Source organism: Acinonyx jubatus, chromosome X, assembly GCF_027475565.1.
Source record: "Acinonyx jubatus isolate Ajub_Pintada_27869175 chromosome X, VMU_Ajub_asm_v1.0, whole genome shotgun sequence".
Lineage (NCBI taxonomy): Eukaryota > Metazoa > Chordata > Mammalia > Carnivora > Felidae > Acinonyx > Acinonyx jubatus.
In genome coordinates, this window is record NC_069389.1 from 119,794,913 (window position 1) to 119,817,508 (window position 22,596).

A 22,596-nucleotide genomic window follows, 5' to 3' on the forward strand; every position below is an offset into this window, starting at 1 on the left:
AGTCAAGTTAGGACATGTTGCTGTACTCTATAGATGAAAGTGGATAGCTGCCAAGTATGATACTAGTAATAATAATCCTGATAATAATTAGCAGCAGGTGCAGTAAACATTTGTACAACTAATACTGGCTGATCACTTGTACTGTGGTAGGTGCTTTACATGGATTCTTTTTTTTTTCAATATATGAAATTTATTGTCAAATTGGTTTCCATACAACACCCAGTGCTCATCCCAAAAGGTGCCCTCCTCAATACTCATCACCCACCCTCCCCTCCTTCCCACCCCCATCAACCCTCAGTTTGTTCTCAGTTTTTAAGAGTCTCTTATGCTTTGGCTCTCTCTCACTCTAACCTCTTTTTTTTTTCCTTCCCCTCCCCCATGGGTTTCTGTTAAGTTTCTCAGGATCCACATAAGAGTGAAAACATATGGTATCTGTCTTTCTCTGTATGGCTTATTTCACTTAGCATCACACGCTCCAGTTCCATCCACGTTGCTACAAAGGGCCATATTTCGTTCTTTCTCATTGCCATGTAGTACTCCATTGTGTATATAAACCACAATTTCTTTATCCATTCATCAGTTGATGGACATTTAGGCTCTTTCCATAATTTGGCTATTGTTGAGAGTGCTGCTATGAACATTGGGGTACAAGTGCCCCTATGCATCAGTACTCCTGTGTCCCTTGGGTAAATTCCTAGCAGTGCTATTGCTGGGTCATAGGGTAGGTCTATTTTTAATTTTCTGAGGAACCTCCACACTGTTTTCCAGAGTGGCTGCACCAATTTGCATTCCCACCAACAGTGCAAGAGGGTTCCCGTTTCTCCACATCCTTGCCAGCATGTATAGTCTCCTGATTTGTTCATTTTGGCCACTCTGACTGGCGTGAGGTGATATCTGAGTGTGGTTTTGATTTTACATGGATTCTTATATTCAATACTCACAATAACCCGACGAAGTGGGCACTATTGTCACTCCCATTTTGCAGGCTAGGAAACTTGTCCCAGTGGTGGCGCCAGGATTTGAAGTAGGTAGTGTTCAGCTGCAGCACCTGCATGCGATGGCATATTGGTAAATGTTTAACAACCAGCCCTGATTTGCAGCATTTGCCCATTTCTGTGATGTAGGTACTCCTGCCATGGCCAAGTCCAAGCTACCAGTGAGTCATCAACAGGTTCACAAAGTTTCTGAAAATGTAGCAATCCTTTCTCGTGAGCTGTGCAAGCCAGCCAACTAGCCAAATGCCAGGCACAGCGCTAGTAAGCTCGGGGAGCACAGGTTACTTCCGTCCTCCCTGGTGAGCTTTATCATAACAGGATTCTATGGAGGCTGCTGAGACCCAGACTGCCGTGGACACTCAAATCTTGGTTCCACCGGTGAGTAACTGTGTGATCTCAGACAAGGTGCTGAACCTCTCTGAGCCTGTTTGCTCAGCTCTGAAATTAGTTTTCACAGGGCTTCATTGAGCTCATGATGTGAAGTATAGGGCCTGGGGCATAGTAGGTGTGCCCCAAGATTTAGCTGCTTTTATTGCTCATATGATTGCGTTTTCCAAACCCAAAACAGCAGGGGCACATTGTCTGGTTTTTCTGCAAACGTCTGCCTAGATAGTATGCCTGCCCGACGCTGGGCCCTGGCCGGTTCCCTGGCGTTAGGGCATATTAACCTTCTGAATGGCTGTGGTGGTGATGGTGCGGCAGCAGCCTAACTGGTTGCTAGGACAGCCACAGGCCGGGGTTTTGTTGTACGTGTGGGTTTTTTTTTTTTTTTTTTAATTTTAATCACAAAACTGCAAATGGTCTGAAGGGTCCTAGAAGAGTGGATGGAGCCTCTTCCCATGTGGGGCCTGCGCCGTGCCTGTGTGGTTGGAAAAAAATGTCATTGCATAAAGAGTAATAATTAGCAAGCCATCTGCATACTTTTTTCTATATAAAAGCTTTGACAATGTCTTTCAGCTGTATGTATGGTGCAAGAGGAAAACTGGCAGCCATCTGGATTTACGTTAATTCCCTAAATTATTTATGCATTTCTGTGTAAATGACCATTGCCCATCCTTATCTATGCTTTGATGGTATTGCCTATGGCATTCTGGAAGTGGCATTCGTGGTAAGCAAGGAGCTGGCGGGGAGGGGGGTGGAATTGACTTGTAGCCACAGTTTTCTGGTTTCACGGTAAAATCAATGCAAGCCATTCTACAGCCCCTTAATTAACTGCTCGCTTGCTAATGAGGGCCTTTTTTCTTAAAGGTTCCTTATTTTTTTAAATCAGTGAAGTCGCTAGGAAATTACAATCAATATTTTAACAATTTCCCATTTGTTTCCATTGTGATTTTTAAAAATGCTCACTACCACCAATGTCCCCCCTAAAATTAAAATTGTTTAAGAACACGGGGAAGAGAAAGAATTCAACCCATTTCCCAGTGGCTCCCCTTAACCCCACCAGGACAAACTGCCACCTGTCCTCTGTAAGTGCCCCAATCTGGCTTCCTATGTGGCATAGACTCACCTTTTCGCCAGGCATATCAACATGCTCCCAGTTTGCCCAATATCATGTGATGTCTGGACCTGTGTGTGGGACCTGAGCTTTCATTTTACATGTGTCATGTTACATTCAACACCTGCCTCCTGTCCTTGGGGGTTTGGGGACAATAATCATAACGGTAGCTTCTTCTCTGAGCACTAGTGACCTAGGCACCCTGCCAGGGGTGGTCCCATGCTTAGAGGCTACAAGCCTGACTACAGCGCAGTGAAGCAGGTACTACTGTGACCCCCATTTTACTAAGGAGACAGCTGGAGCTTGGGAGGTGATATAGCCAGGAGGCAGCAGAACCTGCATCGACATCTGGCCTCCAGCCTCCTGGACTGGCTTGCACTTCCTCTGCAGGGGGCAATCCCTCCCTACCTTAGGCTATCCCCCGGGCATTTGTCTCTCCTGGTGTCTATCAGTCATGGCCTCCAGTCTGCTGTGGTCATTGGGGTGATGAGTGTCACCAGAGGAGTTAGCAAGCCCCGAGTGAATGCTTCAGGAGCCTAGAACTCAGAGCCTTGGCTGTGGGGCATGGCCTCTGCATGGGTGGAGTGTGGCGGGTGGACACAGCCAACAACCTCTATACATGCACAGCAGTGGTCAGGGGCTGGTGGGGGGACATGCCAAATTCCAGTGCTGAGCCCTGCCACACCCATTACCCATCTTCTTCCTCCTGGATCTGGATTCAGTCATCCAGGGGGCACCCCAAATCCCCTTCAACTGTGAGTTCATCAGATGGGCTTGGGGGGAACCCCAAAAGTCTCTAGTAAAATAGTGAAATGGGAGAGGCTGAGGGCAAGGGCCTGAGGAATCAGAGAGACACAGACAGGCCCATCGATGGTCAAGGGAGGGAGGGCACCCATGCTGTACTGTGATGGGTCTCAGGCCAGGCTTCATGGAAGAGGAGACTTTTGAGATGAGCCCTGAACATCAGGTGGGATTTTGACAGAAGAGCTGGAATTCTAGGCAGGGGAGATGCACAGGCAAATGTGCAGAGGTGGGAAGAACTGGGAATTGTTTGGTGTCCAATTAATAGTCCAGCCAGGCAGGAGGCCCAGGGGCGTGTGCGAAAGCACCAGATGATGAATCTCGAAATGGAGGCTGGGACCCACTAAATGGAGGGCACTGAATGCCAGGCTGAGGAGCTGGGATTCAGTGCCACCAGCAGTAGGGAGCCACAAGATGCTTTGGAGCAGAGGAGTGACGAAGAACAGAGCAACCGGATATGTGTTTCTTATCTGCAGTCAGCACGCCTGTTTTCCATATTCTACAGGCTGCCCAGTTAAGCTCCCAGCATTTGTCATGAGAACTTGGGAAAACTCACTGCATGTTCGCAGGAATAGGACAATGAGTGACAGATGGCCACTGATTGTTTTCATATCCCTTGAGCTCCAGGTTTCAGTCAGACCAAAGGCAGGGCCCACATCAGCCTTGGCATGATGTGCGTGGACCTGCACAGCCCAAGCTCAACCCTTTGCTTGGCAGCCCTCTCAGCATCAAGGCCAGGAGAGTGTCCCAGGAGAAGAGGAGCCCCTTGAGAGCCTGGTGGAATTCTTTTCCTCACATGGACCCACCGGCCAGGACTACACACACTAAACGTAAGTGGCCCCGTTGCAGGTGGAAGCAGCCTAAGCTTTGAGACCCAATTGTTTACCGCTCTGCAATTCTCAAGCTGTGTGACCCTGGACATGTCCCTTCATCTCTCTGAGCCCCTCGTTTCCTCATCTAGAACATGGAGGTGATGATGGCTTACACCTCATTGTGTACATGAACCCATGCAGATAAAGCACATAGTAGACCTAGGTAAATGTAGGGAGCTGTCAGCTCCAGACGTCGTCTGCCTTTTGGGTGACAAAAGGGTCTCGTAGCCAGTCTATTCAGTGAGGAGAAAGCCCTCATCCAGCCTCTCCTCCCATTTCTCCATCAACCTTGGGATGCCCAAGGTGACAACCATAAGGGAACCTTTGTTTCCAACAGTAACTGAAAGAATGACAACACATCTGGGCCACAGTGCCCCTCGGTCACATGACCTGAGGCTGGTTTCAGGATATTAACACAAAGCTCTTTGCCTGACCTCCATCCTCTTTAACCTTTGTTCAGGCCATAAAACTCCTTAAAATGTACAACAAGTATGGACCCCTTTCCCAGTGTGTGTGTACAGTTCCATGGCCCCCAGAGTTTCCTGAAAGTTTCTCCCCAGATATTTCCAGAAAAATAGAATCCTACTAACATTCATTGAGCAGATACTCCCTGCCAGGCACTGTGCTAGGAGCTGGGAAGACAGCATAGAGCAAAGCAGGCCCTGGCAGTAGCCCTCGTGGGTTCTAACCTATAGAGGTCAGCTGGTGGTAAGCGCTAGAGAGAAAACAAAGCAGGGAAGGAGAGAGGAAGTGCCACAGATGGGTGTGAGGCTTTGAAACGTTACATTGGGAGGCCAGGTGACATTTGTGTAGATATTAAAGGAAATGAGGGAGCCAGCCCCATAGATTTCTGGGAGAATGCATTCCAGCAGAGGGAACAGAGGGTGCAAAGGCCCTAAGGAGAGATGTGCCTGGTGTGTTGGGAAAGAGTCGGGAAGCCTGCAGTTCACTAGCAGAGCCAGGGAGGGCAAGAAGGAAGATGGTACCATCCAGATTGGGGGTAGGGGCATGTTGTACAGGCCTTTCTAGGCCACCAGGAGCACTTTGCTTTTACTGAGTGAAATGGGGAGCCACTGCAGGTGTGCAGAGATGAGGGACTGGACTGGGGTTTGGGGAGAAGGTGACGGGGAGGAGGTAGGAAACAGAGCCACCTGTTAGCTGACCACTGGAGTAACCCAGGTGGGAGATGCAGGTGGCTGGGCTCAGACGGCACCAGTGGAGAAGGAGAAAAGGCTGGGATGGTGGATGCACTTTGAAGATGGACCCTTGAATGATGGAGCCGTCATGAACTGAGGTGGCAGACCTCAGGAGGAGTGTTTTGAGGATGACCAAGAGGTCAGCTGGGGGGCATGTGGAGTTTGAGATGCCTAGTGGCCATCCAGGTGGACAGGACCCTTGGGGTCAAATTTTAAAAGCACTCTGCAATTCTCTGTGAAGGACTCAGTTATCCCCTGATCTGCTGCGTTTAATCAGATTCTCTTCAAGACACTCATGAGCTCTCTATCGCTCTAGGGGACACGGTAGCTCTAGGATGACTCCCCCTCCTTGCAGGAAGGGACAGGCCACGGCCAGGACTTCACGGCAGCCTTGTGTGGGTTGAAGGTAGGGATTGCGATCAGTTTGATCACCAGAGAGCAATAACTTCTCCAGAGCAGCCCTGGCTGGACCCAGCCAAGGTGGATTCCTATCCAACAGCCTGGCTGAGGGGCACCCTCAAGGTGCCTGGGGGGGGGGGGCTGTAGAGGCGTCTGACACCTGTGCCTCGGGGTAGGCAGGACTCCGCTCCTCAGTCTGGGAACTTTGTGAAACGCTCCGAGGCAAGTGTCCAGTTCCCCAGCTCCGTTGCGCCTACGTAGCCCACGAAGGGACTTTGGTTGGTTCACTTAGGGGGCCCCAGCGCTTTCCGCGGGCCGAGGGCGTGGGCGCGGAGAGAAGGAGGGGCCGAGTGGGCGGCGGGCCCACCCCTTTATTCCTGGCCCGCCGCTCCGGCCGAGTGCGACCAGATGTGGTGGTGACAGGTCGCTACTCAGAGGTGCGGGCAGTAACTGTGATTGGGCTCTGGGGTTTCGCGGGCGCTGCTGCCTCGGGACGAGACGCGACGTCCGTGGGCTGAGCTCAGCCCCCGCCGCTGCTACCACCCAGGAAGTCCAGGTAAGGAAACGCACCCCGGCCGGGGGCCCGGGAGAAGGGGCGCAAGCCAGTCCCCCGGGCATGGGGGGAGGGGAGCCGCTGGCTTTGGCCCCAGGGAAGAGGGCGGACAGCGTGCTCTGGCCCTCCGGGCGGTTCACAAGGAACCCATGTCCGTACAGAAGCCGCAGGTGTCTGCCCTGGGATAACCCCGCGCGGAGAGGCGGCAGGTCCAGCCCAGCTCGGGAAGGGGCTTCGCCGGCCCCGGGGCCAGTAGGGAGGGAGACCGGCTGGCGCCCCTGGGCTCCCGACTGAGCACACCGGCGGGCGGCCCAGGGTCTGCGCGGAGGCGGGGGGGTGGGGTGGTGGCGGGCAGTGGAGGAGGGGAGGGGGAAGAGGGCGGGGGACAGGAGAGGGCGAAGGAGGACGCTAGGCGAGGGGGTGTGTAGTTTAGTAGCCGCCACCTGAGAGCATGGGCCCCCACTGCCGTCACAGCAGGTCGGCTTGGCTGTCGTGGCGGGAGCCAGCTAGCAGACGCGTTGCCAGTGGGACGGGCGCTACCTACCCAAGCAGCCACCGCTGAAGGTGAGCGCCCTCCCAGGGCGAGGGGGAAGGGGGGCCCGGCTCCCAGCTCTTGGGTCAGTCTCTGCTCTGCTCAGAATGGGGAAGGGGTGTGTGGGGAGGAGACTGAACAGGCTACTTTATGGTGAGACTCCCGTCCCTGTGACTCTCCGGCGTCCTCCGGGATCGGCTCGCGCGTTCTCTCTGTCTCTCTCTCTGTCTGTCTCTGTCTGTCTCTCTTTCTCCCCCCTGGTGTCTCTCTAGCACTCTGTCTCCGTCGTTTTCTCTCGGTCTGCCCGTGCGTCTCGGTTTCCGTCTCTCCCTCGGTCCCTCTCGGTCTCTGTCAGTCTCGCGCGCTTGTCTCGCCCTGCCGCCGGTGAGTGCCGGCTCTCTCGCTCTCCCTGCTCGCTCTCCGTCTGTCAGGGGCGCGCGCGGCTCACCGGCTCGCTCGGCCCAGAAGCGGGAAGGCTACCTGCCGCGTGCGGGTTTCCAAGTGCGCCGGGCTCCGCCTGCGGCCCTCCCGCGAGCTCCATCCGCCCGTGCCCAGGGGCCCGCGGTCACCCCGCTGTCGCTCTTCCCCATCAGCGCACCGTCTAGACGGGCCACCTGCCGCCGAGGGCACAGACCGCCTCCCGCTGAGAGCGGAGCCACCGAGGTACGTGCGGCCGTGGCCCTTCCTTCCTTCCCTCACTCCCCAGCTGCCCTGGCTCGAGTAGGCTGGAGAAACCAGGCGACCACGGCGAAGCCAGCCTGCGGCCGCTTTCCCTTTCAAAGAGTGGCAGGAGGGTCGGGTAGGCCCCTTGGGCGGCCGCCGCGCTTCCGCTGCCCCCGGCCCCATCCTGCCTGGAAACTCGGCCTTTGGGGGCTCAGGGCTGGCGGGGTCGCGGGCGGGGCAGCGTGGCTTCCCCTTTAAGGCCGAGCCGCTCGTCGCCGTGAGTGTGAGGGTGTGTGAGTGTGCGGCGTGCGTGTCTCCTCCTCCCCGAGTGACACAGCAGTGAGAAATGCCTATCAGTAACTTAAACCCCCGAAACTCCACCTTCCGGGCGCGCGGCGCGGAGCCGGGCGGTGGGAATGGAGCGAGCAGATTGAGGCCGCCACTGCAGCGCCGCCGGCATGAACTTGGCCGCAAGCTGAAGCAGCCGGCGGCGGGCGGGCGCGGGGGCACCGGCCGCTAGCCAGAGGGTGATCTGCAACCGGGCCGGGCCACTCAGCCGGTGCCCGAGGCCAGGCTGCCTGCGCCGGCGGCCGCCCGCCCCTCGGGCACTGCCCCCGCCGCCGCCGAGGGAGCTCCGCAGCACGGTAAGGCTGAGGGCGGGAGCGGGAGGTCCGGCTGCTCTGGGGGGTCCAGGGGGCACTTGTGGCCCCCACTTGTGGTTCCCGTCGCGGAGGAGCTGAGGGGACCCCAAAGTTTGCTCCGAGCACACGGCCCACCTGGCGCTATGCGCGGCCAGCCCCTCTCTCGGACCGGCGGGGCCGGCCTGAGCGCAGCTCCCATCGTCCGGGACTTCGGCCTCTGCCTGCTCCCCAGCGCCCAACGGGAGTCTGGAACCGGGCGGGGGCCGTTAAGTACCGGCGAGGGAAAGCAGAGGGGCGCGGGCCACACGATCTTCTCTGGCCCTGCCGGGCTACCGGGAAGCTCCCACTCCGTTCCGGCGACCCCCGGGCCGCTGGCGGCCCGGATGCCACCGGCGACGTTGCCATCGCATGCCAGCTCCCTGAGCGTTGGCCAGTCGACAGTGGGCGCTGGGCACAGGATTCCACCCACCACCCCAACCCGGTTTGCCGCCACCGAGTTCGGAGTGTGGAGTGTGCGTGCGCCGAGCCCGCTGCCTTACGCTCCCTCCCCTGCCAAATCCTCCTCTGGAGAGCAGCCCCGAGCAGAGCTGGCGGCTCGAGGCAGCCCCGACTGGGCTCCTGCCCGGAGCTTCCGGCGCCCCCGCTCTCGGAGCTCCCAGGCCTCGGAGCGGCGGCGGAGCCGGGCGCCCGGCGCCGGCAAGGGCGGGCGGGAAGCCCCCCGGAGCGCCGCCAAATACTTTTCTGGGCCAGTTGGCTCGGCTAGGCTCCGTCCCGATGCAGTGAGTGTGTCCGAAGCCACTTGGAAAGCTGGCGGTACCGTCTGATTTTGATCCGTGATTAAATGCGGACTGAGCAGACACTAATAGGATTAGCCTGCCAGAAAACTGCCCTGAAGTCTTCGGAACCTGAGCAAACTGACGCACCTCGGGCGGGGGGCTTAGCCCCACCGCGCTCCTGCAGTTGGGCGGCTAAGCGGGGCACCCGGAGTGTGGGTTTGAATGTGTGCGCGGGAGGAAGCACAGGATGGCTGGGGGACTCGGGGAGAAGGGACTCTGCTTGCCGGGGTGGCTTGTCGTCGTTGTTTGGCAGCGCAAGGAATCCCCCCCCCCCCCGGGTTGCCGTCCCCACAGCGAACGTGTCTTTTGCGGGTAGCCGAACGAGGCCGGCTCCGGGACATTGTCTGTGAGGGCGAGTGAGCCGAGCGTACCAGAGGCGGCCGCGCTGGAACAAAGACGCAAAGTCTCCCCGAGCCCAAGCAATTTCGAAAGAGTTGGCTGGGAAGAGGGCCCGGGTCTCCCATGGGAGACCCCCGCGGGAACCGTGCGGTCCCCAGCGCCCGGGCCCCACGGCCCGAGTGATCTGTTCCCGGGCTGCGGCGAGCCGGCGGGCAGCATCGCAGCGGCTCAGCCCAACCCTTGGCAGGCGCGGGCCGCCGCCCGAGTGTGCCCGCGGGCCGGGCGGGGTGGGCCGCGCACCCGTGGGGTCTTCCCGGCCGCCCGGCCGCATGGGGCTCCCGGAGGCCGCACAGTTTCTCCCCCCACCCCACCTCTTCTTGTCTTTATAGATCCCCCTCCCTCCTACCCCCGCCGCCGCAGCCGCCAACAATCCGCTTTATAAAAAGCCCCTTTGTTTCCCAGGAGGCTGGAGAGAGGGAAGGGGAAAAGGGACGCAGAGGCAGGGGGCGGGGGCGGCTGCCTCCCACTGGCCTCGAGTCGCTCGGGACAGGAGGGCAAGTGTAGGCGGTGGGGGAGGGGGTTGTATTTCGAAGACCCTCCCCAGGAACCCCAGAACGCGTGGGGAGCCCTTGGCTCCTGCCGCCCACTGCGCGCCCCGCCTGCTGGCTGCGGACACCCGGGGCTACAGCGGCACGGACCGCCGGGCGGGAGGCACGGCGAGCAGAAGGACGCGGAGGCCAGAGGCCGAGCACGCTCCGCGGGAAGGGCAGACGCGGCTCGCCGCTGCGCTCGCGGGGCGCGGGCATAGGGGGCGCCCTTTCCTCGGTTTCGCTTTGCAGCCCGCGCCCCTCACCTCCCGGCTCAGGGCGGCTGTCGCGCCCGCCCGTGGCGGAGACGACGGTACTGACTGAGGCTTTCGCCACCCTGCGGCTACACTCCTCACTCCTTCCTGCGCCCTCCTGCCGGCCACCCCCCCCCCAACACACACACACCGGGGCTCAAATGCTCTGCGGACCCCCTTTGTTTGGAGGCAGGGAGGGAGTCGGAACCACAGCCTCGGGGGTTCCTGATGCCTGAGTGGACAGTGGGGATGGGGTTGCACCTCCCGACCATGCGTCGGTTTGTCGCCTCTACATGGACCCAGCGCCGGACAGTTGAGGGTGTCCAGGATGCATGGGCTGCCGGCATTAGTTGGATTGAAAATTTAGCGGGCCCCTATCCACTACACCTGCCCTTCCCCCCAAACTTGTGGGAACCCGGACTTGCACTGAAGAATGTTAAACATGTTAGAAGTAACCTTTCGCCATCCTGTTGGTCTGCCCCGCCTCCGCCCTCCTCTCCAAATCTGTCCGCTTCTCTCGTAAAGTTTGTTCCGTTCCGAAAAGGAATACTGACAATAAGAAAAAAATTGACAAATAAGGAGAAGTGGGCGGGGTCCGAACAACGAAGTCAGATTCCTCCCGATCTCTTGCTCGCCTCCGTCCCCCTTCCCATTTAATCTTGTGGCGGCATATTATTTGTACCTTTTTGCATATCTTTCCCCTAATCCACTCCATTCCCATCTCTGGAGGTTATTCGAAAGTGTTGGTCAAACATTTGTTCTCTGGTTTTTGGAATTGAAGGTGAAGCGTTAACCTCCCCCACCCCCTCGTCTCTCTCACACACAGACACAGACACGCGCGCCCGCGCGCGCACACACACACACACACACACACACACACATCCCAACTGCATCTAAAACCACAAGAAAGTACTCAAAGGGTAAACCATAGGCTCTACCTTCTCCTCCCCCTTTTGTGCTTCCCTTCTGTAGCAAGATCATTGGAAAATAAAGCTGCTGATGTGCGAGATGGAACATATGGTGCCTCCATAAGAGAGTAGCTGAAATGGCCTTGAACCTGCCGGACAGACCAGCTGTTTGCTGCCAGCCAGAGCAACTAATCAGCTTCTTTGCCTTAAAGTAACATCCCTCTTTTCTCTTGATGACCAGTTTGCATATTAAATAGGATATTCTCCAGAGGAGATAGGAGATGGGCTTCTATATTGCTTTGTGCTTTGGTGGTTCTCGACACGCCTTGCCCGCTACTCTGTGTGCTGCCTTGGCTTCTCTCCGCATGCGTGCCTACAGGGTGTGTTTCCTTTAACACTGATAAAAGAATGTTGCCCCAAGTGGAACTTGGGAAGAAGGAGGCAGGAGAGGGGCTGAGATGGTCCCAGATGCCTGGGAGGAAATGTCTCTGTTTTCTTCCTATTAGCTTTAGAAAAACTAGCAGTTCCCCCCCCACCCCGCACACACATACACACATTAAAAATATCACAAAGATCTTCCGGCTGCGACCATTTTCAGTTTTCCTTCAGTACAAAGTGTTTGAGGAGATACAAGGAAATTCCATGTTAGGAAATCATTAGCAAAGGGTGACTTCGTCTGTTTTCCTGCCACTGACGCTGACAGTGACACAGATGTGTGGGTTGAAACAGGAACGTCATTGAATTTTTAAACTCAACCAGGAAATAGCCTGTTGCTGGGTTGGGGGGGGGGGCATCCATTCACTGCATCTTAAGTTAGGAGATTTACTGTTGTTGATTCGTTGATCCTTTTCAGTAAGGAACGGTTTTTTGTTTTTTCTTTTTTTCTGAAGTGTGGCCAGCATGTTTAGTATCATTTCCACAACCCCCCCCCCCCCATTTTAAGCAGATCACCTAAAGGTTTAAAATGCACCTGTTAATAGATCATCCCTAGGAAACTCAGTGGCTATCCAGGCTTATAAAATGGGCAGAAACTGATCTTAAATCAGCAGTTCATCTGACAATAGTTGGACTACTGTCCTTCTTTAAAGGGACTTCTTCTATGCAGTAAACCTTTTCTTTCTTTTTTCTTTTAAGACCCTGATTTTCTTTCTTTTTTTTTTAAGAGGCTGATTTTCTTTCCTTTTTTTAAGACTCTGATTTTCTTTCTTTCTGTTTCTTTCTCTTTCTTTCTTTCTTTCTTTCTTTCTTTCTGTCTTTCTGCAGTGGTGCACTAGAGAGATAATCAGCCTAGGAGCTAGGAAACTTGTGTTCTAGAACACTCTCCCCACTAATTAGCTGAGTGATCTTGGGCAAGTCTGTCCCCCTCCTTCCTCCTCCAACCCGAACCTTCATGACCTAGGAGTCAGTGCCTTCCAGCTCACACACACTGTGATTTGTAAATGAAATAGTCATTTTCTGGAGAAGTGAAACACCTTTGGGGAAAATGGCTACATATAGAGGGAAATGGGGCTGAGATTTTTGAGGGGCAGCAAGAAGAGGGAGAAGTAAAAAAAAAATGGCAGAAGTCCAATCAAAACAATATAAAAGTGGGAACTGCTCCCTCTCTCTGTGTCTTATGCCAGTGTGAACTTGTAACCCAGAAACATAGATCCTGGAGGCTGGGAGGCAACCCAGAAGGCTTCTTGTCCAGTAACCCTAATCTGGTGATCTCAGGGCCTATTGACGGCCGGCCTCCTAATCATTGGGTTGGTTTACAGATAACGGGATTCAAACTCTTTGAAATTAGACTGGCATGTTTCCAAAGGACTCATCTAATGGAGAACAGATTTGCTGCTTTGCAGTTATTTAGCAAAGATTTCAAGGACAAAAAGGCCTTCCCTCTACACACACGTGCCCTGCTGGAGTTTGGGCTCTGAACTTGCTGTTGAACCTTTTCTTTTCTTCCTAGTCCAGCTGGGTATTTTTTAAAAATCACATTTCCAACTTTGAGGACACAGCAGCCATGTAAGAACCTGCCACTGTCCTGCTTGATTTTAATATTGATTTTTTTTTTAAACGTGGAGGGGGGTGCGAACATTATGGGGAAGGACCTTTTATCCTCTGAGCTCTTTGGCAATTATCTTGCTGCCATAAATGTTGATACACATATAATGGATGTAACTAGAAAATCTCCTTATCCAAGCAGAAAAGGCTGAGTGTTTGTTGGAGCAGACAGATGTGGCCGGGGAGGGAGATAGATGGCGGGGAGCAGCAGCCAGTTACCATGCACCCGCACAATAAACCGATTCCCATCACACCCCTCCCAGCTCCGCCACCCAGGGTAACCTAGGCAGCATCAGTCAGCTGTACGGTAGGAAAGAAGCCTCTCGAAGTTCAGTTGGAAGCAGTCTGATTTTGCAGGCATTGAGTCCTGAAACATTTCCAGGTGGAGAGCAGGGAAGCTTCCTAAATCCACATGACCCTGATGGGGTTGTATGGCAAGGCGTATTACTTGTTGTCATTGTCACTGTTGTCATCATTGGGTTGCAACTGTAGCAAAGGAAGGACAGGCCCATGGAGTCACTGGTCAGGGGTCCCTCAGAGGTGAGGAACAGTAGCTTGCGTGATATAATATTTACCTTTCAGGATTCTGGCCGCACAACCCCAGTGGTGTCCTGCTCCCAAATGACCAGCCCTGGGCTTCAGAAGCCCCAGGAGCATTTTGTGCAAGAGGAGGGGATAGAAGCAAAAGAGTTGGGTTTCCTCCCTACCCTGCAGTTGCTTTCTTTTTCCTCCCTGTTCACAGAGCCTCCCCGATTTCCTTTGGGCCTCGAGTCCACCCCTAAAATCTGACCTCTTTAGATTTTCCAAAGCAATCAGATTTGTCACAGCCCAGAAAGGTCACCCAGGGTGAGGCAAATCGAGGGGTTTTGCTGACTACGGGCTCCCCGGAGTAAAAGCTCCTAGAGACAGGGCCTAACGAGCACCAGAAAGAAAGAGCCCTTTGCAAAGTCTGTGAGAACTGTCCTCGCCTAGACAGAGCCCCAGCTTCAGACTCCCCTTTCCTCCATGGCCCACAGAGGGTAGGCTCTTCCCGACAGACCAGACCACGGAGAAGGAGTCCATCCATAGCAACCCAGTCCTGCCCTGACTGCCTTCTGACCCTGGGGAGAGCCAGTGTCCCTTTCTGTGCAGCCTGGGTGCCAGCCTGGAAGTCCCTCCATTTCCTCAGGGTGGGGGGCCAGCTGCCTTCCCCTCCCAGTATGCCCTGCTGCTCACTCTGCCCAGTAAATAACCATTAAGTGGGGCTTGGGCAGTGCTGTTTTTTGAGTGCCGAGAGCTGTTCCATGAGGCCCAGAGGAGGATGGGGCTGAACATGGCATTCCATCATGCTGGGAGGGGGCCTGGCCAGCTGGTCATTGTGTCTCCCTCTTCCCTTCCCCTGTTCCAGGACCTGGACACTGGGCCATAGGGATGTATTTCTGCTGATTCTAGAAAAGGCCCCTGGACGCCACGGGGCATGAGCTAGTCAATGGCATCAGCTTTCATATTTTGCCCAGTGTTTGATCCTGAACCCTATCCCCTGCTAGCTTCTTTTGGAGGCTCAGGGACACAGAGAGGAGGGGGACAGGATCCAGCCCTGTCTTCCTTTGCATGGCCCCATTAGTTTGTTGACTACAGTTCCTGCACATGGTTGGCATAGATGCCCCAAGTCACCTACAAATTCCTGTGCTAAAAGGTGGAGAATTTTCTAGCTGAGAACACCTTGTGACTTTACATAAGAGGAAGGCAAAGCCCAGAGAGGGGCCCAACTTTCCCGAGGGTACACTGACTCTCAGTTAACCATATTTGAGTCAGGAAACCCCGCTCTGCACCCATGCTATGGGCACACAGGCCTCTCCTTTTGAGGAGGAGCCAATGCCGTGAGATTGTGGTGTGCTTGGCTTCTTAGCATTGTTAGGAAGGCAGAGGGGTGCCTTGTGATTAGAGCTCCAAATCTAAACCAGCAAAGATGGCATGTTGTAAGTTAAAGAGCAGTCTGGGGCCCGGGCCTGGGGACCTCAGAAAAGAGTGTGTCTCCACTCATCCTGTTTTCAAGTCGCGGATGGACAGTCACACAGAGCCAGCCCCTCCGAGAGCTTGGCCGGGTGGGCTCTGTTGGCAGTTTAGGGGATTGTTTGGGTTTGGTTCTTAAAGAGATCTCAGGGTTACCATCTGTTTCCGGAAGTTTCAGCGCCGACCTCAGAATTTTGAGTGGGACAGTAGTTGTGGTGTGTTTGCCAGAGTCACATGAAAGACTGGCATGTGTTATGCTAGGTCCAGGGAGGAGGGCACAGTGTCTCTAAGCTGCTTGTCTGTCAAGGATTAATTTAACCCCTAATTACTACATTTTCTTCGCAGTTCGCCGTGCAAACATGCTGTAACAAAAGCTCAAAGAAGTATGCCATTTCATTTCACTGCCACTCTTAAGTTAATTTGGGGGATACAGAGTCAAATTCGACACACTTGGTGTTAGAATAATCGGGCTGCCATTTGATCTAAAGTTGAACAATCCATGCCATTTGAACAATCCGTGGAGCATGCACAATGCCCTGTGCAGTAGCACGGCCTGAGCCCTGCCTCCCGCCTCTCCAAGGCTGGGTGGTGAGCGCTGGTCCCACGGTGCAGGTGAAGTCAAAGTGGAGCCCCCCAAAGATCTGCTCCCGAGGCGGCAACAACGAAATAGAAACCTCAGGGCTCCCCTGACAGGAGGTCTCCAAGCAGGCTTCTCTCTCCTCCTCCCTGCATCCCTCCAGAGTGACAGCCCCTTGGCGGCCCTACGGGCCTTTTCTGCACCTCTCGCCAAAGGGCAGTGGGTGAGTGTGGGAGCCAGAGACCACTCCCCTCTCTGGGGTAGCTGGGAAGCCTGGCTTCTCAGACCCCAGGCTGGAGGCCCCCAAAGCATCATTTTTGCTCCTATTTCCGAGTGCACCGCGCTAGGCTCTGGCGCGGAATGTGCACAAGGCAGCACGTTGTGCTGGAGAGCCAGACTTGTACTCTCACAGGCACCTCTGTCTCAGGGGCAGAAAAGCATGATCACTCCTCATTACCTCTTAGGAAGGAGAAGCACTTTGCCTTCTAGAGCTCATGTCACCCCAGAAGTTGAGAACTAGAAGCTGACATGGTCTCTCTCATCCTCACCACATCCTTTCTGGAAGGTGGGACCCAGATAGAAAGGGCTAAGTCTGAAGCCCTTGTTCCCCACATGGCTGGGGACAGGCTCTCTGGCCTTTTCAGTCACGCCTTTGGGTTGGCCCTTTGCAAAATCCTGAGCAAACCAAATTCGGGTCCAGTCTCCCTACCATCCCCTTCCTGGGTCCTAGACCTGCCCCTCACAACCCCTCCCCCTTACCTGGAAAGACACCATCCTTAGCCTTCTATGCTCTGATGTCATTCTCTTCCTCCAAAGAGTCTGGAACCTCCAACTTGAATTATGGGATGCAAGGGTTGTCATGTTGTCTCTTTAGCTTGGAGGTAGGAGGGTTTGGGGGTTTAGGGAGGCCCTTTTGGACACCCCCCAGAGTGGCACAATGCCCTGCATAAAGCTGGTTCTGTTCATAAGATTGGAGAATGGCCAGGACCACCTGGCTGCCAAGGTTTTCCTGAGCTTGCCCCCAGGGAAGCCGACTCCAGCTGGCCTCCTGAGCCCCAAATCGTAACAAAAATAATACCTGTCTCTGGAGCAGGGATAGCTCCTTGCCTTTTGTGGGTCACAGACTTCTTTGGGAATCTGATGGAAGTCGTGGGTCTTCTCCTTAGACCACCACACAAGAATATGCAATATTGCATCTAATTTCAAGGGCTCATAGGCCTTTCTGGAAGCCCATTCATGGTTCCTTCAAGGTTTCTTTAAGCCAGGTTAAGGACACCTCAATGTGGTGCCTTGGGCTGTGCCAGATTGCATGGTCATCCCTGGTCACCTCATGGGCATAGAAATACTGCGATGTGGCAGGAAGAACAATGAGCTTTGCCTTGGGCATAGGTCATTGACCAACTGTGGGGTTTTAGGCAAGTCCTTGAACCTACCTGAGCTACAGTGTCCTCAGTTGACAAATGGCAATATGAGAATGCCAGTCCAACCCAGCGAAATGGCATCATGGGAGATTCAAAAGACCTGGTGTTGGTGAGATGGTCTTGCAGACATCAGGCTCAGGATACACTCTTGGGTTGTCACTGGTTACTCTTCATTTTGCCTTCCCATATGGCCTGAGAAGTGTAACAAAATAAAAACAGGTCTCTTTTGACACAGAAAGTCCTTTTGTTTCTTCCTTTGATAATTGTGTAAGTTACACCCAGGCAAACAGCATGAAAAATTCTCTGGCTTAGGAGGGACCCCCAAGGCCATGCAGTGTTTCTGGGATCTAGACAGTTCTGGAGGCCTTCCCTGGTTAGGGATCCTGTTCACCCAGCCCTCAGCAGCTCCAGAGTGGGGCCAGGGCATGTGTATCTGGCCCGTGCCCTGGGGGAGGTTCCCTGTCTGCCTGCCACGGAAGTCAGCAAATGAATCTGAGAAGGCCAATGATTTGGTTTGCTTTTCTACATTTCCACTGTCACATCTGGCATTAGGAGGTCAAAGCAGGTCTTTGACTTCCCCCAAACCACTGAAAAGGTCTAGCCAGCTCATTGCGAAAATGGGGTGGTGGAGCTGCCCGGGTATCTGGCCAGGGACCTGTCCTGAGGGAGGGGAGCGTCGTGTTCCCTGTGTTCTCCGTGGTGAGGAGAGCAGCCTCAGGAGGGGTATGCAGGCACTGTGATCGGAGAGGGGGCTGGCCTGCTGGGCACAGTTCAGAGGACCTCCTCCACCATCCACGTCCAACACTGCAAATGTGGAAAGATTTGTGGCAAGGCCAGGAGAGCTCATAAACCATAGGTAGGGAAACTGAGACACTGAGAAGGGCTGTGCAAGAGCACAGGTGAGCATGAAGGCGAGTTCTTGGCCCCTGCTGGGCCTGTGCTCTTCCAGGCCCCCTGGCTCCTTACAGCAGGGGCTTTTTACCTCTCTTAGAGACAAGCCTGTCTGGCCCTAAAGAATTCTCAGGTCCTGAGAGTCAGCTGAGACAGTAAAGAATAGGTTTGTGAAGCCATCTGAACCCTCAGAGGATGATCCTGGCCTTGCCTAGCCAGTTGCTGTGCCTTGCCACACATTTGCAGATCTGGCTCTGCCCATCCCCCACCCTCAAGGTAGAACCGTTTGGAAGGCAGTATGTTGCTAGGAGCTTGGACTTTCTCTCTCCTTTATAAAGAGATGCGTGCTGTTTTGCTTTGAACTGGTTTGCACACAGATTGAGGTGTCCCCCCATCCTTTGTTTCTTGTGTTAAAGAAAGCCAGATTTGCCAGGGGGCTCGTTAAGTAGGGATCACATTGAAGATGGCTGTTCGGTACTGGGTCCTTATGCATGCAGAGTGGCACCAACTCTGTCCTTTGCTGGGGTGTCTTAGCCTCAGCTTCAGTGTTTATCTGGAGGGGGAGGAGTCGTACAAGTCATTTGAAAGCAGATGACCTCTAGCAATTGTAGGCACGTGGAGTAATCAACTGAAAATTGGAAATCATGGCAGTTGGCACTTGCCTTTTGGAAGGTTCACTGTTTAGGACCAGCTTTGAGTCTGGAAAGGGTCCCTAGTGCTATAGTGGGAAGAACATCCACCTGGGGGTCAGCCAGTATGTGCTCCAGGTCCAATTCTGAGCCTCAGTTTCTCCATCTGTACAATGAAGGAACTGACTGAATCTGAAAGGGAATCTGAAGAGCTTCTCTAGCCCCGATATTCCATGATTCTCTGGTTGCAAAATAAACTCTAAGTTACTTAAAATATTTGAAAAGGGTAAGTCAAATATTTTGAAAGTTTTTATTTTTATTTACTGTCAGAAAGAGAGAGGGCACATGCACGAGAGGGCGAGGGGCAGAGGAGGAAAGGGAGACAGAATCTTAAGCGGGACTCCAACTCAGGAACTGTACCGTGAGATCATGACCTGAGCTGATATCAAGGGTCAGATGCTTAGCCAACTGAGCCACCCAGATGCCCCAATATCAAAATTTATTCTTTTTTGACCAGAGACTTGACAATGTGGGAGCTTTGTGTTAGCTTGGTAGGTGGGGGCTGTGACTGTTATATAGGCAAGAGTAGTTCTGAAAGTTTGGGTAAAGACAAAAGGAATTGATATGTATTTATGTAGGACCAATGAATGGGAAAAGTGGAAGTTCCCTTAGAGAACCCTGGTTTTACACAGGAGGATTCTGGGACTGAGCTAGTCCAGGACTCAGGTGTTCCCACTCTCAGCCCACTGTGGCACTGTTTGCTCCACCCCATTGTACAGAGACTCTTACAGAAGCATCATACAGCTTGTGGGCAGCAGAAGGAAGATAGGGCTGATTTTGATTTCTAGCTATCAAATAGTAGCTTATCAAAAAGTCCTTGCCCCCAATAACTAAGAGTTGTTCTCAACTAAAGTAAATATTTAATATTGTTGGTACCAAATGCCTAATTTAAGATAAAACAGATTTTTTAAAAAACAATGGGGCGGGGGTAAGGATGTGGTCCTTGGGCCCTTGTTATTTGAAATTATTTTAATTTAAACATATGGGCTGTTTAAGTTGGACTTCGTATTTGCTAATTTTCATTATGAAAAAAACCCTCAAGCCACCCCACCCTTATTTTTGTAACGAGTAACAGTTTTTTCTTGTCTAGAAGAAGCTTTAAATTTCTCAACTGTTTGCACCCACATTACTTGGCATATTTGCTTATTGTTTGTTTGTTTTAAAAATTACTTTGGGTTCCAGGTGTATACTGACCCTTGACCTGTCCAAATTGGAGAGGAGAAGCAGCCCAATGTGTCCCACCACCTGCAAGTGTCCACAGAGCAAAGGGTCTGTGTTGGCCACCTATAGCTCGTGGGGCGCTTACTAAATCTACCCGGCCCATCCCCATACAGCCACCAACCCTGGGACTATTTTTCTTGGTTGTGGCCCACCCAACCACCTCTTATCTGTGCCCAGCCACCCCTTTCTCTGGCCTGAAACATGACCAGCATCTGGAAGGGAGGCAGCCTAGGTGCTAGGCTCAGCTCTGCTGCCTCACAGTGTGACCTTTGGCAATTGTCTTCCCCTCTCTGGGCCCCATGGCCCCCATCACTCCATTGGGCTGGCCGAGAAGAGTAAACGGCTCTCTGAGATTTTCCTCTTCTTGGGTTGGATTATATTTAGAGGCTGTGATTTGACCAATGGAGTATATGACCTTTAAATCCTTTCTAGAGGTAAAATTCAGTGATTGCCTGAATCACTGAAAGAGGTAGATAGACATTGAGTGCAAGAAAATGGAAATGGACAAACACTCTCTAGTATTCCCCTCACTCAGATTTTTTAGGAGCTTTGGCCTTGAAACCAAGGCAGGAAGGGAGGTGGAAAGGAGGGCAGTGCCCAAGACCCTTCTCTGTAATGTGGACCCTTACAGGTAGTAGGGTACATTGGGTTGCTTCTCCTCTCCAATTTGGACAGGTCAGGAGCCAGTATGAAACTGGAGCCCTAAGTCATTCAAAACTGGAACTTGGGTGCTGATCAATTCAAGAACAGGTCAAAAGTCATTCTGAAAAGTTGATTCAGTGAAGATACTTTGTGTATTGACCATGTGCCGGGCACTGTGGATGGATGGATGGATGGATGGATGGACAGAAGGAAGGAAGGATAGGCAGATACATGAGACATAAGATGTAAAAGGCTACTAAGTACCCAATGTGAAAGAACATATGCAAATTAATGATTTGTCAGGGCAAAGATGAAGGAGTGAACAAAGCGGACAAAAAAAAAAAAAAAACCAACACTCATGGAAGGTAGTCCAGTGGGGGAGACCAAAGGGAGACAAGATTAATAAGTAAAAAATATAATATGTCTGAGGTGATAACTGACTTGCAGCAAAATAAATCAAGGAAGGGAATTGGGGAGTGGCAGGGAAGGGTGCACTTTTAAACAGGGTGGGAAGCAAGGACCTTGCCAAGAAGGTGAGATTTGAACAGAAACTTACAAAACCATGTATCAACTAGGCCACTGTTGTCCAATAGAAATGTAATGCTAATAGCCACATTTAAAAAGTTAAAAAGCAGGTGAAACTAATTTGAATCATATATTTTACTTAACCCAATCTATCCAAAATATTATTTCAACATATGATCAACTTAACAATTACTGAGATATTGTACATTTTTTATCACACAAACTTTTTACATTCCAGTGTGTAGTTTATACTCACAGCACATCTCAGTGCAGACTAGCCACATTATAAGTGCTCAGCAGCTGCATCTTAACTCTCCGTCTCCTGTCCATCCATCCATCCATCCTTCCATCCATCTATCTATCCATCCAGTCATCCTCCAAAATGACTCAGTTTTTCTGCCTCGTGAGGATTCCCTTTTCTGCATTAGGGAATTCAGTGAAACAGCTGGTTTCTGTCACCCTGAGCTGGGCTTTGTGAACATTGGCAACAGGTCTTTTGTCCAAGGAAGGCTCCAGTTTTGACCTGAAATTTATCAAAATGACAGTAACTGTTCCCTGAATTCCTGCGTATGCCTAGAGACTCCTGTCCTGTTGCTTCTGGGAAACCCTGCCATCAACTGTGAGCATTTTCTGATGGTTGACCCTTAGGCCTCTACTCTTTGCTCTCTACACCTTCATCCTCGGGGGTTAATTGATGGCTTCTAAGCTTTTTTTAATTTAATATTTTACCTTGACATAAATTTAGATTCAAGAAAAGTTACAAGAATAGTACAAATAATTTCTGGATACCTTTCACTCGATCCCTAAATGTTGACATTTTACCACATTTTGTTTTATCCACTCCCCTACACACACACACACACACACACACACACACAGAGAGAGAGAGAGAGAGAGAGAGAGAGAGAGAGAGTTTCTTTTTCTGAATTGTGTGAGAATAAATTGCAGACATGATGACCCCATTCCTAAGTAGTTGAATGTATATTTCCTAGAAACAGGCATTCTCTTGTACAAGCACAGGATGATGATCAAAATCAGGAAGCTAACATCGTTTCCAATCGAATCTAAAGACCTTATTCAGGTTTTGCTGATTCTTCCAATAATATCTTTTACAGCAAAAGAAGGTTCAGGGTGATATGGTATGTTTGGTCATTATGTCCCTTTAGTCTCCTTTATTCTAGAACAATTCTTCAATCTGTCTTTTTGGTTTTAGTGTTGATATTTGTGAAAATTATAGGCCAGTTATTTCGCAGAATGTCCCTCCTTTTGAGTTTGTCTGATGTTTCCTTGTGATCAGATTCGGGTTCTGCACTTTTGGCAGGAATTGCCATAGAGGTGATGCTGTGTCGTTCTCAGTGCATCATATCATGAGGTCTGTGATATCTAGATGTCTCATTACTGGTGATGTTAACCTCGATCGCTTGGTTAATGCACTGTCTGCCAGGTTTCTCCACTGCCAAGGTACTATTTTTCCTGCTGAAATGATCAAATGGGGATATATTGGAAGAAGTGTTAATATCCTGT

The 22,596-nt window shown here is 52.3% G+C and overlaps 1 protein-coding gene across 4 annotated transcripts in view; it reads left to right on the plus strand.

The window, feature by feature from the left end:
• Positions 1–6,779: 6,779 nt before the first annotated feature.
• MAMLD1 (mastermind like domain containing 1) overlaps positions 6,780–22,596 on the plus strand; it is a 120,520-nt gene continuing 104,703 nt past the window's right edge. For 2 of the 4 annotated variants that reach the window (XM_027053458.2, XM_053201817.1), the window contains exon 1: positions 8,011–8,150. The gene's annotated coding sequence lies outside the window, so the exon portion shown is untranslated. Of the gene's footprint in view, positions 6,876–7,436; positions 7,507–8,010; positions 8,151–22,596 lie in introns of those variants that run through there. The other 2 variants (XM_053201816.1, XM_027053459.2) reach the window with 2 other exon arrangements.